The sequence below is a fragment of the Rhineura floridana genome, chromosome 6, assembly GCF_030035675.1.
Source record: "Rhineura floridana isolate rRhiFlo1 chromosome 6, rRhiFlo1.hap2, whole genome shotgun sequence".
Taxonomy (NCBI): Eukaryota; Metazoa; Chordata; class Lepidosauria; order Squamata; family Rhineuridae; genus Rhineura; species Rhineura floridana.
The window spans coordinates 102,058,422-102,074,792 of NC_084485.1; the positions used below are offsets into that span (position 1 = coordinate 102,058,422).

At 42.3% G+C, this 16,371-nt stretch overlaps 1 protein-coding gene across 10 annotated transcripts in view; it reads right to left on the bottom strand.

Annotated features, from left to right (window-relative positions):
* The window catches only part of JAK1 (Janus kinase 1), a 153,025-nt gene that overhangs the window by 102,392 nt on the left and 34,262 nt on the right, over positions 1 to 16,371 (bottom strand). The window lies entirely within an intron of this gene.

A 16,371-nucleotide genomic window follows, 5' to 3' on the forward strand; every position in this document is an offset into this window, starting at 1 on the left:
ATCTTCATCTTCCCTGGATCCATACATCTCAGAATCCAGTCCATGTTTGTTTGTTTTTGAAAGACCAGAAAGACAGCAGCTCTTTTGTTAATGAAATGTAGAGCTGGGCGTTCTGTGTGAAGACAATAGGAGAGGCCATCCATATATATATATGGGCTGAACAACCTCAGGGAGAGGGCTGAGTAACCTCAGAGAGAGGGGGGGCAGAGAGAGAGATGGGCTGAATAAACTCAAAGAGAGGGGGAGTCAGAGAGAGAGAGATGGGCTGAATAACCTCAGAGAGAGGGGCGGCGGCTGTGGGCTGAACAATTCTCAGAGCTGATGTGCCTGTCCCTCCACCTTTATCTTGCTGTAGATAGCCGGGATGAGGTCCAGAACATCCAAGAAGCACGCACAGCAGGAACTTGGTAGGCATGCCTTTATGGAATCATATGGCTTCCTTTATGGAATCAATCCATGTCTTGTTTGGCCTTCCTCTTTTTCTACTCCCTGCTATTTTCCCGAGCATTATTATCTTTTATAAAAGATTATTATTATTTTGTATAATCTTTGATAAGATGTTTCATCTTGATGCAATTAAAAACCATTCAATTGCTTCAGCAGGCAAAAAAGTCATTAAGTGGTCTGCCAAGACCCACAGTAATGTTCAAGTAGTGGTGGTGGTGAGTTTGGAAATCCCTGGTCTATCGCCTTGCTGTTGTGAGCTTACAGGATGCGTTTGACTGGCCAGGGTTGGATGCTGGGTTTGAAGAACATAAGGACAGCCCTGCTGGATCAGCCAAGGCCCATTTAGTCCAGTGTCTTGTTTGCACAGTGACCACCTAGATGCCTGTGGGAAGCCCACAAGCAGGACCCGAGTGCAGCAGCGCTGTCCCCACTTGTGATTCCCAGCAAATGGTACACAGAGCCATATAGCTTCTGATATGAAGGGCCTTTACTCTGATCCAACAGGGCTCCTCCAGCAGCATTGTGGCATACTTGTGTGCAGGGCTGGATTACCCACTAGGCCCCTGCATTAGTGCCTATGAAACTCCTACAGGCCTACAAGAAAGGTTGGGTTCTACAAAATAAGTTAATTAATGCAAATTATTGTCTGATGTAGCAGTTTACTCAGCCTTGACCCAATGAACAACATATGTCTTAAGTAAATGTAGATTAAAAACTCACTTTGCAGCTGTTGTTGTTAGCAAAATCACAGATTACAATAGAGGAGCACAAGCCAAGATAGCCATGAAGCATTCTCAGTACATGATCTCTTCTCGGTTATCCCAGAGTGCAGGACACGGAATAATGGGCTCAAGTTACAGCAACGTAGGAGACCCCTGTTCTCACAGAGCTACAGTTTGCCATAGTGATTCAACAGACAGCCTCTCTTCCCAGAGATTTCTGTGATTGTAGCTCTGTTAGGGCAACAGGAGTCCTCTAACAGCTTTCAGCACCCTTTGCAAACTACACTTCCCAGGATTTGTTGAGGGAAGCCATGGCTGTTTAAAGTGGAATAATAGTGGATTAAATGTCTGGTGTGAATGTGGCCTGAGTCTTAGCAAGTGGAGGAAAGCTGAATGACGCAGAGGAAGCCAAGGTTGGTTGATTCAGTCCCTACTTCCAGATAACATCTTTCGCCGTTCTCTTAAAATTTCCTCTTCCTCTGCGGTGCCCAAGACGGCAAGAACCCTCCATGGGCCAGGAAAGACTGAGACACTTCTTTTCTGCAACACTAAGCTCCTTTCTTCTAATAATGGCCTGGCCTGAGGGCACGTAAACCCTTCTTGCCAGAAGCAAGTAAGCTAGATTAAATGTTCCCTAAAGGCATTGAACTGTGACCTGGCAGACCAGAGTTCGAATCCTCACACGGATAGTTCCGGTTCCGGCGAAGGGTGAGTTGCCTTTTCTCATCTGTGTTCCCTCATTTACCAGCAAAACTAACAAAACTAAGCTATAATAACATAAACTTCAAAGACCAAACTCCCTCAAAGCTAGCTGTACAGCAGGAATGCTATCAATAAAGGGAGGTTAACAGCTAAACGGCAGATAACAGCAAGCAGGAAAACAGATTAAGCCCCTGGTCGCCGATACTTCGTTGAAAACAGTAGAAACAAACGAAGCAGAGCCCAGGAAATTCCTTTATCAGAGCAAAGGGAACACTTCGTACTCCGGAAGAGTTACTTATTTACCTACCTAATAAACCTCAAATGGTACTGACAAGGAGGGCACGACAAGCGCTTGAAGCAAGCTCACCATTTAAAGCAGCACAAACATCTCAAAATGTTCAGGGAACAGAACAGCCGCAGCCCTCTACTATAACTCTTGTAGTTAAGGATAATAAAGAGGAAAGGAGTCAGCAAAAAATAACCCAATTCTTCCAGCCAACTCTAAACATCCAAAAGGAACACTCAAAGAGGTGGATCCCCCTATGCCCAAATGAATGGTCAATAGACTCTAAAAATCTAATTGAATGGGAAGATGCCTCTCCAACAACTCCTAACCTGGCGTTACAGCTGGAGATGGCCGAACAAAAGGATTGGGAGTTTGCCAAATTATCTGCTCAAGGTAATAAATCCCTCGAGGGGGACACTCCCATTGAAAAGACTGCTAATGTATTACCTTCAGTCGAAGACTATGGCAACATGACCTTCATAGAACACACAGCACAAAGACACGATCAACAGTACTTACACCCCTCAAGCCTGTCTAAGTTAAATGTCGAGTTAGGACAGATAAGAGTATTCCTTACTGAGTGTAATCGCCTATTAACAGATCTAGTGGAATTTCATTTAAAACTTCTGGCTCCTCATCAGCAAAAACCAGTAATTAGCTCAAAGAACGTTCATCTTCCTGAAGACAAAGTACTAGCTCCTAAAAAACAACTGAAAGGAAAAAGGATGAAAACAAAAATCCCACCAAAAAGGAAAAAAACAAAGAACATAAAAAACATAAAGCCAGCGAAAGGGAACAAACTAAATTTTCACAAGTTATTCAAGAGTCTGGATCAGAATACATCACATACGAAAGGAAAAACAGGCAAGAGAAAGAAAGCCACTCTAACAAAGGGCAACATGGACATTCAGGAGACGAATAATCTAAGAACAAGCCCGCAGTCCTCAAATGACCATCCAATTGATGACCATGCATACCAACAAGAAACATGGAACCTGAGATGGATTCAACGTAAAATAGTCCTTGTCAACTATCCTAAACCAACTGGTTTGCAATTTCAAACGGCAAGGAAACAACACCTCCTAATGTTTTTACAACAATGTTACCAATTCGATTTCCACATGAAAGATATAAAAAGGGTCAAATACCTATATTACAATGGAATTAATGCCAGGGCAGTGATTTCGTTTGCTACACTGTGGAAGGCAAAAAATTTCTGGCAAAAAAGATCCTCACTTGCTCGACAGGGGGTTTATGCTCAATGTTACTTTGAAAATAAGGCAACTCCTCAACCTTTGCTTGTTAAAAAGACTTTCAATTCTCTACCATCCCCGACATATAACATGAGATCCAAAACACCAGAGAATTTATTTATTTATTTATTAAATTTATATACCGCCCGACTAGCAATAGCTCTCTGGGCGGTGAACATAAAATAGCATAAAAATACAATGAATAACAAAATAATACTAAAATACAATCAACAATCCAATACAATAAACATTTTTAAAAGTAAATCAGTGTAACTTAAAATGCTTCAGAGAATAGGAAGGTTTTGACCTGGCGCCGGAAGGAGAGCAGAGTCGGCGCCAGGCGTACTTCCTCGGGGAGCCTGTTCCATAGTTCGGGGGCCACCACTGAGAAGGCCCTAGATCTTGTCATCACCCTCCAGGCCTCCCTGTGAGTTGGAACCCGGAGGAGGGCCTTCATAGCAGAACGTAGTGCACGGGCCGGTTCATATCGGAAGAGGCGTTCCGCAAGGTATCGTGGTCCCGCACCATATAAGGCTTTATAGGTTAATACCAACACTTTGAATCTAGCCCGGAAACATATTGGCAACCAGTGCAAGCTGGCCAGAACAGGTGTTATATGCTCGGACCGCTTGGTCCTTGTCAGCAATCTGGCCGCCGCATTTTGCACTAGTTGTAGCTTCCGAACTGTCTTCAAAGGTAGCCCTACGTAAAGCGCATTACAGTAATCCAAACGTGAGGTTACCAGAGCATGTACCACTGATGTAAGGTCCTCTTTACTCATTTACTCATTACCGACATATAACATGAGATCCAAAACACCAGAGAATTCAACTTTCTTGGACCACGCAGAGCAATCCACGGTTCCAAAAACGATTACATCAGATTTGGATACCTCGAGGACTTCACCCGCACAAGAGTTGAACCAAACTCTATACTGGTCTCAGGAACCTCTCGATGAGGATGAAATATCACTCCTGGAAGCTTTTGCTGCACTTCCGTTCAATGAAAGAATTACAATTCTCGCCAGACTGGACCTCATGAAATTTTGCCTGGTGAATGCACATATTCAGCTCCCAATGCCAAATGTTCCCTCTCCGTTATCCAGTACCACTGGAGCCGGAAATGAGTGGAACTTAGTCCAATCAGAGAGAATATCTCCACCGTCATCCAACTATGTGCATAAAGAGATAACAAATCTGCCGCCCCTTAAGTCGCCCAAGAAACAGAAAGTGGGTTCAAATATTAGTTTTGATAGTACCTCTGGAACAAATAGCAATTGACCCTTTCAGATTCTTTCATGGAACATCATGGGATGGAACAACAAATCCCATGACGCTGAATGGTCATTATACCTACAAAAATTTAAGATCATATGTTTACAAGGAACATGGCTTCCCGCAGAAGATGCACCATTTCTCCGAGGCTACCGAGTTTTTAACATACCGGCAACAAAAAACAAAAACAAAGGGAGAGCAAGCGGGGGCCTTACTACATTAATCTCGGTGGATTTACTGCTGGAGTCCGAGATACTACCTTGCGGTGATTCACAATATGCCTTACCTGTAAGACTATTTGATGAGAAGTTTGGTTCACTTATATGCATAAACATCTACTTCCCACCTAAAATAGCTCGAATGAAATCAGCGTGGGAACACCTTTCAGACATAATGAGCGGAATAAAGCAATCTTCCCCAAGGCAAATTTTGAAAATCAGCTCAGTAAGTGTATGGTCGGACAAATTCTGGTCTGCCCAACTAACAAAAATTTGCCAACTTTACCACATAGACCCTAAAGCCCTACAAGACCCTTCTAACAAAACCAGCTTCACAGAGGTTCTTCTCCGGCATGATAGGCTAACTATAATAAATTCCAATTTCACACGATGGTATAGTCTTTTCAAATCAGATCAAACCAAAGCGAACTATTTATATTTTCTTACAGCAGTAAATCTTTGTCACGCCTTCACAGCTTTGAGATACCAATCAATGCCTTCGGCATACTTGACTGGCAGATATAACGGGACCCCCCGTGCCCAAAGACTGTGCATCTGTGACGCTCCCGAGGTGGAAGATCTTCCACACTACTTGCTAGAATGCTCCCTATACAAACACCCCCGGTCAAAATTCCTGGACGAGGCGCTGACACATGCGCCCGTAGACCTACTCTCGCGTATTTCCTTCCTTCTCTCAGACAGGGACCCAGGCATTACATACAGGGTGGCTTTATTTGTCCTAGCAGCACAGAAATTACGGAAGAAATGTATAGAGGAACTAGGACTTACTGTCTAGATAATACATGCTGCTATACTGATTGTCATAATAACAATGATTTTAATTGTATTTTAAAAATGTTTACCTGATAGAAAATGTACCATTTATTTTATAGCAATAATATTTAAGATCCCAACTGGAATTTTAAAATGATTCACCTCATTAAGTGTATGACCTGTTTGAGGCCTATGGCCAGACAGTAATAAATGATGATGATGAATCCTCACACAGCCATGAAGCTCCCTGGGTGACCTTGGGCCAGTCACTGCCTCTCAGACTCAGAGGAAGGCAATAGTAAACCACCTCTGTCTGAATACTGCTTACCATGAAGACCCTATCTGGGATCAACTTGAAGGCAGTCCATTTCCATTTTGCATCACCCTAAGCTTGTGAGAAAGAATGACCTTGTCACTTCAGATGGACCTAGGAACACCCTATTTTAGGTAAGATTTCTATTTTAATCTCCAATCAGAGAATTTTTTTTTAATGGTATGCTCCAAGCAAATGTGGTTGATACTTAATGTATCACACTTAATGATGTCACTAGGGCCTGCCCCATGATGTCACTAGGGCCCGCCCCCATTTTCTCAGGTTTTTGGATGGTTCCAACCTGGCAACTCTAAGTGCAAGTCGTTTCCGACTCTTAGGGTGACGTCTTGCGACGTTTACTAGGCAGACTGTATATATGGGGTGGGATTGCCAGTTCCTTCCCCAGCCTTTCTTTACCCCCCAGCATATGCCGGGTACTCATTTTACCGACCACGGATGGATGGAAGGCTGAGTGGACCTTGACCACTTTTACCGGAGATTCGACTTCCTCCTTCCGTTGGAATCGAACTCCGGCCGTGAGCAGAGCTTCGGCTGCGTTACCGCCACTTGGGCGGTATTTTTCTTTTCTTTTTGCTCTGAATACCAAAGTCTACAAAACTGATTTTATTTTGTGTTGTGCATAACAGCCTATTATACTGTACTCTCCTCCTATCATAGAGATGGCCGGGGTATCATTACAGGCTGAGCTCTGGGAACTGCATGAGTGCTGAAGTGCCAAGTCAACTCATCTGAGCTCTCTCAGGAAAGTGGCTGCATTGTTAACATTTTAGCACATGTCAATACCATGCCTACACATCTCCCCAGAAGCTTGCACTTCAGATTACTCTGGCCCCTCCCAGGCAAATTACGTGAGTTGCAAATTGGCAGAGTCCTGTGGTAAAAGTGAGGTAAGGTACAGGCCAATGACATTAGCACAGTTCTTACAAAATCTGTCTAATCTCCTCTTGTCAGTGGCTCATTTAAATCTCTATTCTGAATTATTAAAAGAGTTCCACTTTCGTTATAATATAAGTCTGTGGCATAGGTGAGACAGTCTGTTCTGGACATAGACTTGTTGTATTTTGTTTTTTAAGCTAAAAGAACGTAATGTTTAAACACCTCCATCCCTTCTGCCCATTTTGAATTATTTAGCACCTCCTGTCTACTTATAGAGTTAATTAAGGCAGAAAGGAGAGCCAGTATGGTGAAGTGGTTAAGGTGTTGTACTACGACCTGGGAGACCAGGGTTCACATCCCCACACAGCCATGAAGCTCACTGGGTGATCTTGGGCCAGTCACTGCCTCTCAGCCTCAGAGGAAGGCAATGGTAACCGCCCTCTGAATGCCGCTTACCATGAAAACCCTATTCATAGAGTCGCCATAAGTCGGAATTGACTTGAAGGCAGTCCATTTCCATTCAAGGCAGAAAGCAGGAAATATGGGGTTTTCATGCAAAGCAAGAGGGTCACTGGGAAGAAGACAATTGAAAACCACTTGACCTTCCTTTATCCTTCCAGAAATGCTGTAAGTGGGATGCACTGTAATGGACAGACTCTTAGTGGTACTGACAAGCCCTGAGCAAACATAGGGGTCACAGCAAGTGTGTCTTAATGCAAAAAGGCCTGCGGGCAGCACAGCAATGCAGCTCATATGTAATACACAGCAAGCCATATAACAAGGGTCCTCTCAGGAAACATGAAGTCTCTCTACTAAGTAACTAAAAAAAGCAGAGAAGGCTTGAACAAATCCAGCAGAGTGGCCCTGTTACAGGGTTGCTAATGGGGAAGGGGGGGAGGGAGAGAAGAGAACAGCCCTGAGCTGCCCCTATGCCTTTAACAGCAGCGTGATCATCAGAGAAATCAGTTGAAGATTTTTGCAGTGGGGGTTAAGCCATATCACTTGCTTCTGTATGAAGATCAAGCTACAGTTAGTTAAAAGGCAAAGAAGAGGAGCTGGTAAAAATAATAATGGCAGCCTTCATCTCTAGCAAAAAGATGCCTTGTTTAAGACAACATGATTTTACAAGGCCAACTGCTATTTAGGTGCATGGAAAAAGAAACTAGAAGCAAGAGTGTTTGAAAAAGCAACCACTAAATGGCCTCAGTTCAGAGAGTCACAGTATTATTTACAGCTTTTTTTTATCCTACCTTTCTTCCATCATGAAACATTAAGTTCCCAAGCCTGACCTAATCTATACATGTGATTCCAGTCGAAATATACATTCTGAAGAATGCTCAGCTTATGGTAAACTAAAGACCTGAATATGAAATAAATGTAAACACCTTCTTTCCTTAAGAGATTATTTGTGCAAACCAATAATTTAATTCATTATCTCCATGACTTAACATGGATCACTTGCTATTGATAGGGAGCTTCTGTTGTTCAGGATCACCCATCGTCCCCCTTGTTCTCTCCTCACAGGGCCACTACCATCAATTGCCCACGGAGAAAGATCCCAGGAGAGCGAGGCAGGCAGGCATGCAAAAAAAGTAAAGATCTCAGATACTTACTCCACTTCCAGGTGGACTCTCCCCCTCCCCCACCTACCACCAGCTGCTCCATGAGAAGAATCCTGATGGCTTATTATATGTTGATTTTGTTTATTGTGGGTTTTTAAAATGAACTTTGATGTTACTTGTAAGCCTCTTTGGAAGGATTAGCATCCTAAAATACAATAATTGAAACTAAGTAATTTAAATATAGAATGGTGCTTGTTGTGGTTATATGAATCTTGTTGGCATTCAAAGGTATTGCTTGTTCAGTAGCATTTGTGCCAGGGATTAAGGTAACTCACATGCTACATGAATATAGAATTCTTTGGATTTCAAAAAGGATAGCAAAAATCCAGTGCTGAACATGTTCAATACCTTTCACAACTTGTAATCCTTTGAAGATTTCTGAAGATTTTTCTATCCTACAGATAGGTGGGGTTTTTTTGCAGGTGTATTCTGCAACATGCCCTTGACATGATTATAGTAGATTTATACTGGACCATCCACACACAGCATTCTACTTTATTAGTTGTTCTGCAACGCTTACCCAATGTTATGGTGTTATTGCTGTCTGGAAGGGCATTCTTGCACTACAGTGCAACAAAAGCAGGACAAAAACAAACAAACCTTGGAACATTTTTGGTATGAAAAGTTGTAGGATTTCAACAGGAAACTATGGGGCATCATAAGCAGAAACAAAGCAGTATGATTGCCCCCCCCATTTTTGCAGGTGCAAACACTATTGAAAACAGGATCACATATTATGACCTCAGCACCATCATGAGCACAAATAATCAAGAATGCACAATAAAAAAAGACTTCTGGAAGGACCTTACACACATACCATTCAGATCTGATAACAATGTTCGGCCTTGGTTTTGATATGTATTGTGCTATAGAAATATAGGAAGCTGCCTTACACGAAGTCAGATAATTGGTCCATCTAACTCAGTGTTTTCTACACTGATTGGCAGCAGCCCTCCAGGATTTTAGGCAGGAGTCTTAGCCCAACCTGAAGATAGTGAAGACTGAACTTGGGACCTCTTGCATGCAAAGCCGATGCTTTATCACTGAGCTACGGGCCATCCCTTTCTAGCCTTCTTTGTTTTTATGGTTTCATTTGGTTCAAAAATACAAATATCTTTAATAAAAAAAAAGGAAAAATGTGAGTTCCAAATACGCTTGGAATATAGTTGAAATCTTTCAGTGCCCACACTCTTAAAACACTGCAGCCATCAACAAAGGGCATCAGAACGTTAGAAGCCACAAGCCCATAAAATAAATATAATGTCCTAAATTAATCAACATGACACATACCTAGTGCAACATCTTAATATAGCAATTTTAAGATCAAGCAGAATTCCAAAGATATACAGAAAAACCACAGATGATCACTGTTGATACAAAGAAGAAAAACCCACCTATGTTTGCGAAAGAATCGACCCTAAAGGTGTATTAAATCTGAAATTGTTTGGTGGGGGATGGGAGCAAATATGGAATAAAAGTTTGCCTTTCAAAGCTCTTTTATCATAGCCACACATGTCAGATGGTCACCCAAAATAGAGCAGGATCTAAATGGGATACTACTCTCAGCTATTTTATTTATTTATTTATTTATTTAAGCTTATATACCGCCCAACTAGCAACAGCTCTCTGGGCGGTGAACATTAAAAATACAATAAAAATAACACAAAACTGTACACAAAACTGTACAGTCTAAAATCAAAATATAATAATTTACAATTAACAGGAATTAAAATGCCTCAGAGAAGAGAAAGGTTTTAACCTGGCGCCGAAAAGATGATAGTGTCGGCGCCAGGCGCACCTCCTCGGGGGGACCATTCCATAGTTCGTATTGTTTAGCTAGCTGTATCCAACAACGGGAGACCCTGATAACAGCGACTTCCGGGGAACCCATGGTCACTGCCTTCCAAGAACTGATCCAGGATTTACAAAAGCGCTTGTTTTTTAAGCGCTCGATAAGGCCTTATTCTGGTCCTTACAAATCTAAACCCTGGTTCGACCAGGAATGTATTGACTTGAAAAGACTCTTAATTCAGAAATACAGGGCGTACAGAGACATGAATCTACCTGTACTACCCACTGAATGTCTAGAGCTGAAGAAAAGATACAAACAACTAATTAAGGGGGGGGGAGATTAGTGCAGACGCAACTCTGGCAGTCCCTAATTCAAGCCTCAAGGGCGAAAGACTCAGCCACCTTTTGGAGGTTGGTGGCCAGGGGATGGCCTAAAACCTCTTCCTCCTTGGTCTATCATATACCGGTGCACGCATAGGAGTTGCATTTCTATAACATTTATGCAAAGGGACAGAATCGAGTTCAACCTGCTGACAACGCCATGGAGGATCTCCCTGTTTGGACCCCAGTTTTGGCTAGCGAAGTTATCAATCTAATTGCAAAACTGAGACCAGGTAAGGCCCCCGGGCCTGACAACATCCCCCCTGAAGCTTTCAAAACTAACATAGAGTGGTGGGCTCTGGTTCTGGCAGCTCTATTTACGAGCATCGATCGTACTGCTTGTATCCCAGAGGACTGGGGCCCAGCCATCATCATCCCACTCTACAAAAAAGGCAACCGAGCAGATCCCGCCAATTACAGACTTATCAGCCTATTAAACATCGTTAGTAAGCTCTATGATAACCATCTACTTGAAAAACTACATGACTGGCTGGAACAGGAAAACATCCTGGCGGAGGTACAAGCCGGATTCAGAGCGGAACGCTCAACCATAGACCACAGTCTTGTTCTTCAACATCTAATCAAAAAATATACAGCTAAACCTGGGGGGGCGCTTTATACCACCTTCATTGACTTTAAGTCAGCTTTCGACCTCATACCCAGAGCCAGGCTCTGGGAAAAATGTGAGGCTACCAACATAGACAGACGTTTGCTAACTCTCATATGATGTTTATATGATAACACCCAACTACGTATAAGGTACAACAATGTCAGCAATCTGTCTAGACCCATTACCACTCTCAGGGGAGTCAAACAGGGATGTATTCTAGCTCCCACCTTGTTAAATTTTTATATTAACTCCCTAGTCAATAGTTTGGTGATGGTGCCTTCTCATCAACCCACTTTGTCAAACAGGCCCGTGCCCATCCTTCTTTACGCGGACGACACAGTACTTGTATCTCTATCAACCACTGGTCTGCGACGTCTCTTGAGGGCGCTCGCCAACTATTGCAATAAAGAGTTGTTAGTTACCAATCACGATAAATCGAAGGTAGTAGCGTTTTCCAGGAAGAAGAATAAGCACCGTTGGCACTTAAATGAATTCCCAATAGCACAAATAACATCGTACAGGTATCTAGGGATAATTTTTCACTCTTCTGGCTCATGGCATCCTCAAACAAAAACTGCTGTTGACAATGTGCAAAGGAACTCAAAGGCTCTCCTTTCCTTTTTTCACACCAAAGGAGACCAACATGTCCCTTCTGCAATACAGGTATTTGAGGCCAAAATTATCTCCCAACTGCTATATGGCTCTCAGATAAGTGTCTATGGCAAATATACACCGTTTGAAACCATCCAAACCAAATTCCTAAGGTCTATCTTGGGCACTCCTTCCTGTGTCCCCAACACTCTCTTACGACTTGAAGCAGGACTCCCCTCAATAGAGGCCCGTGTATGGATCCTCAAGACTAAATACTGGTTAAAAATACTATTTTCACCTGTGGGTCTGGCCCCACTCGTATTGTCAGACATTTTCCAGTCAAGTTGGAAGAAAGCCCTATCCACTAAGTTTACAAGTCTGGGATTCTCCTACTCCGCTATGGTTATGCTAGGCTTTTCAAAAGCGCAGACGACCATTCGTCAACGAATCTTAGACATTGATTACCAGAACCATCTTGCCCTAGCTGCCGCTAAGCCCAATCTCAGATTCAACACAGTGGCTTTTACACCTGCACATTACTTAGCTTCTCTTTCTACCCCCAGATTTAGAAAAGCATTCACACTGGCCAAGTTTAATGTATTGCCGTCTGCACTCTTAGACGGCAGATATCAAAAAATCCCATTTGCTGAGTGTGTATGCCCCTGCGAGGCGGGTGCAGTTGAATCCGTGAACCATGTCCTACTGGATTGTGTCTTCTATTCCGACCTTCGTTATTCACTTATTCGTCTGATTTTACAAAAAATCCCTGGCAGGGATGCCTCATTTTATGTCAGCTATCTCCTATCTGACTTAACCCCCCAAGTCTCATCCAAGGTTGCGAGTTTTTGTGCTGCAGCTATTATATGTAGAAGAGCACTGTTAACCCAACAACCTACACAAACTTGAGAATTTATTTTTAACTGAGCTTATTTTACTATGTAAAATGTTTACGCTGTATTAATGCTTTTAAGATGATTTGTGATTTTTTACTTTCATGCTGGTCCATGACCGTAATAAACCTATTCTATTCCATTCTATTCTACAGCTTGATCCAATGCATGTGCGCTCAGATGTCAGTCAGGTGATTTTAGGGAAGTATACATAGGACTACAGTCTAGGGGTACTAATGGAAAAATTGTCCACACCTGAAGTGTTGAGCTTGCTGCTCAGGATGTTACAATTTATCACCCTCAAAACAGATCATCTGCATTAATTCTGAGATACAATAAGGAGCTTGAGTGAAAGCTCCCCCAGATGTCCTTCACGCCAGGGTTCTTCCTTCTTCCTCTTCCTCATCTGCCAACAACATTTTTGTCACCTGCTCCAAGAGACAAGCTTGCATCAAATTTGAACAAAGCAGAATGACTGTCTAGTCCCAGGTGTGCTGGACCTTATTGCTAAAAATCCTCCTCCTTTCTTTAGTTTGCATATTTCAGGGCTGAGTCTTGGCATCCAAACCAAGTCCCAGGGGTTGGTCCTAGAGTTGTCAGAAAAAGGGGGTCAACGACCAGAATGCTGAAGTATTTTATAGAAAACTGGTTTTATTGCGAGATTTTTTTTCAAAAAAGCCCAAACTGGTTTTATTGCAGAATATTTTTCAAAGAAGCCCAACGTGTTTCAGCCTGTAATCACAGGCCTTCATCAGGGGATAATAAACTTTTTCAATGGTTAACCGAGCAATTTTGGTCCTGTATAGAGGAGGGTGCAATACAGGACCAAAATTGTTCGGTTAACCATTGAAAAAGTTTATTATCCCCTGATGAAGGCCTGTGATTACAGGCTGAAACACGTTGGGCTTCTTTGAAAAATATTCTGCAATAAAACCAGTTTGGGCTTTTTTGAAAAAAATCTCGCAATAAAACCAGTTTTCTATAAAGTACTTCAGCATTCTGGTCGTTGACCCCCTTTTTCTACATATCGAATTGGATGTTCACCACTCTTTATCTCCTAGAGTTGACAGGCCTCAGTTTTTTACCTGGAGACTCTGGGTTTTTGGGGTCTTCTCTGGGTCACTGGGTAAGTCACCTTAATTGCCAGACTCTCAGCTTCAATTTTTTTTAAATTAAGTTTCTAGGTGGTCTGGTTCTCAAGATATATACCAGCTGCTGCCCCCCGAGCAACTTCTGTAAAATGAGCTCATAGCTGGCTGCTCTAACCCCACACTTTCAGGTTTGTAACCAATTAAGTATTGATCTCCAGGCAGTACCAAGACCACATTACAAGATGTGAAAACTGTTGTTTCATAAATTGAGTAAGTATATAGCTTTCAGTCTTTTTCTCTCTTGTGCGCACGAATCAAACAAGTTTAAATTTTCCTGGGCTGTTAAAGAGAGCAGGGTTTTGGAAACCTTCCCAATATGAAGCTTTAACCCAATTCTCACTTTTCTGGGAGTAAAGCTGCAATGCTAATACCACATAAGTGGAGCAAACCCCATTGAATTCAATAGGACTTACTTTTGTGTAGACATGGTTAGGGTTGTGCTGTAAATTAATGGGACTTTTGAGTGAACATAACAAATAATTGTTTTTGTGTTGTAATTCTCTCTCTTCCCCTCCAATTCTATTTTTAAAGCAATTAGGCAGGGCTTACATAGGTATCACTGCTTTGCTATGTAGGAAACTAAATACTGATTTTATTTTATTTTTTAAATGTTCTGCAATGACCAACTGGTTTTGACAATAAACTATAGTAGGGGTGTATGTATTTTTACATCTCGTGTGTAGGTGGGTGGGTGTTTTCCCAAAACCTCTGTAAGGTAGGGTTTGTGACTGGAAACCAAGGGAGCTTACAAGAAGAAATAAATCCCTTTAAAATCCAGTAACCTTAAAAACAAGTATAAACAGTTGCAAAACAGCTTAAAGTGGCATGATTCTGAATTTTGGGTTGGGTAAGTGAAGTTTCTTATTACTTGAGGTTGCAGTTCTGTGCATGCTTCCCTGTTTGAGTAAGCCCCATTGAATACAGTGGGACTTGCTTCTGAGTAAACAAACATAGGATTGCACTACAAATATCTTTACAGTTTGTGTAAATAATAAACGTATTTGACAGTCATGCTTATATAAATATTTCTTCATTTAAAGCACATGACTTCTCCTAACGAATCCTGGGAAGTGTAGTTTCTCAGTTATAGTTCCCACCACCCTTAACATGATTCTGTGAAAAGAGTACAATGAAGGCATCTGCCTAATGTCAATAGGCACAGCGTTCCAAAGTATAGTTGCTGCCATGCTAAAGGACTGATTTCTTACAAGGGCAGAACAAGTACTATGTGGCACCCGTAACATGGAAAACACACCTTGAACTTGGCCTGGTAGCAGATTTCAGAGCAGAGTTATGTGCTGATAGGGTCTCACTCATGTCAGCAATCGTGCCACAGCATTTTGCTCTAACTGCAGCCCCTGGGTCAGATTGTGCTGCATGGGGATTTCTGTGACCTTGGCTGACTGGCTGCCAGGATTTTTTTAGTTTTGGTTTTTGGTTAGGAATCCTGACTGGTTGTGGGATGCTGAGTGTTCTGCCTTACTCATAGAATTTTTTTGTGGTTGGTTATGGTATTGCATTTAGGAAATCACTGTCTTTTTCTTTTTGTTTGCATTTCATTTACCTTTAACCTCACTCCCTTACATCCACAGAAGTAACAACAGTGGTTCCATGCACTCAGCTCAGCCCCCTTAAACCCACTGATGATGTATCTTGTTGGTTGCATGACAGTTTGTTTCTTGCCCAATAGTGGTAAAAGAGAATTCACATACAATTCATGTGTAATTATTTTTGTTCCCAAGCTGCTGTATGTGAAGGTAGACCAAACCGTGTGTGTTTTCTGTCTGTCAATTATTACTAGGGTTGCCAGGTTCAGGGCCTGAGACTAATCCTGTATCTTTAGGAGAAGAGAAAGTCAGCCAAGTGCAGGTGTTCTTGTTGCAAGAACACCTGCACTTGGCTGGCTTTCTCTTCACCTAAAGATACAGGATCAGTCTCAGGCTCTGAACCTGGCAACCCTAGTTATTACTCACTGGAATTGGGTTGGCTGTCAAAGCGAATTTATAGCAGCCCACAGGGTAGACAGAAAGGGTAGAGAATCTTCTTAATCTTACTAATTTCTCAGACTTCTTTCTGAACTGAAGGGTCAAATCTGTAAAGAAGTTTGGAGCAGCCATGTTACAAGGTAGGGCAAGGCGTTCTAGGCAGGGGGTTGCCAACCCAGCTTGGATATGGATATATCTGCAGAGGATCCCTAGTCAAGCTTTACCAACAGCACAATCCAAACCATATCTACTCAGAAGTAAATCCTATGGGGCTTAGTGTGTATAGAATTGCAGCCTTCGGGGCATCCATATTTACTCTTGAGTGCTCCCATCTAACACCTCCACAACACTAGGCTCCTTTCTTCCTTCAATAGCCTTCTGGTGACTGGCCTGAGGGCACTTAAACCCTTCTTGCCAGAAGCAGGTAGGCTAGATTAAATCCTCCATTTTATCGCTAGGATTTC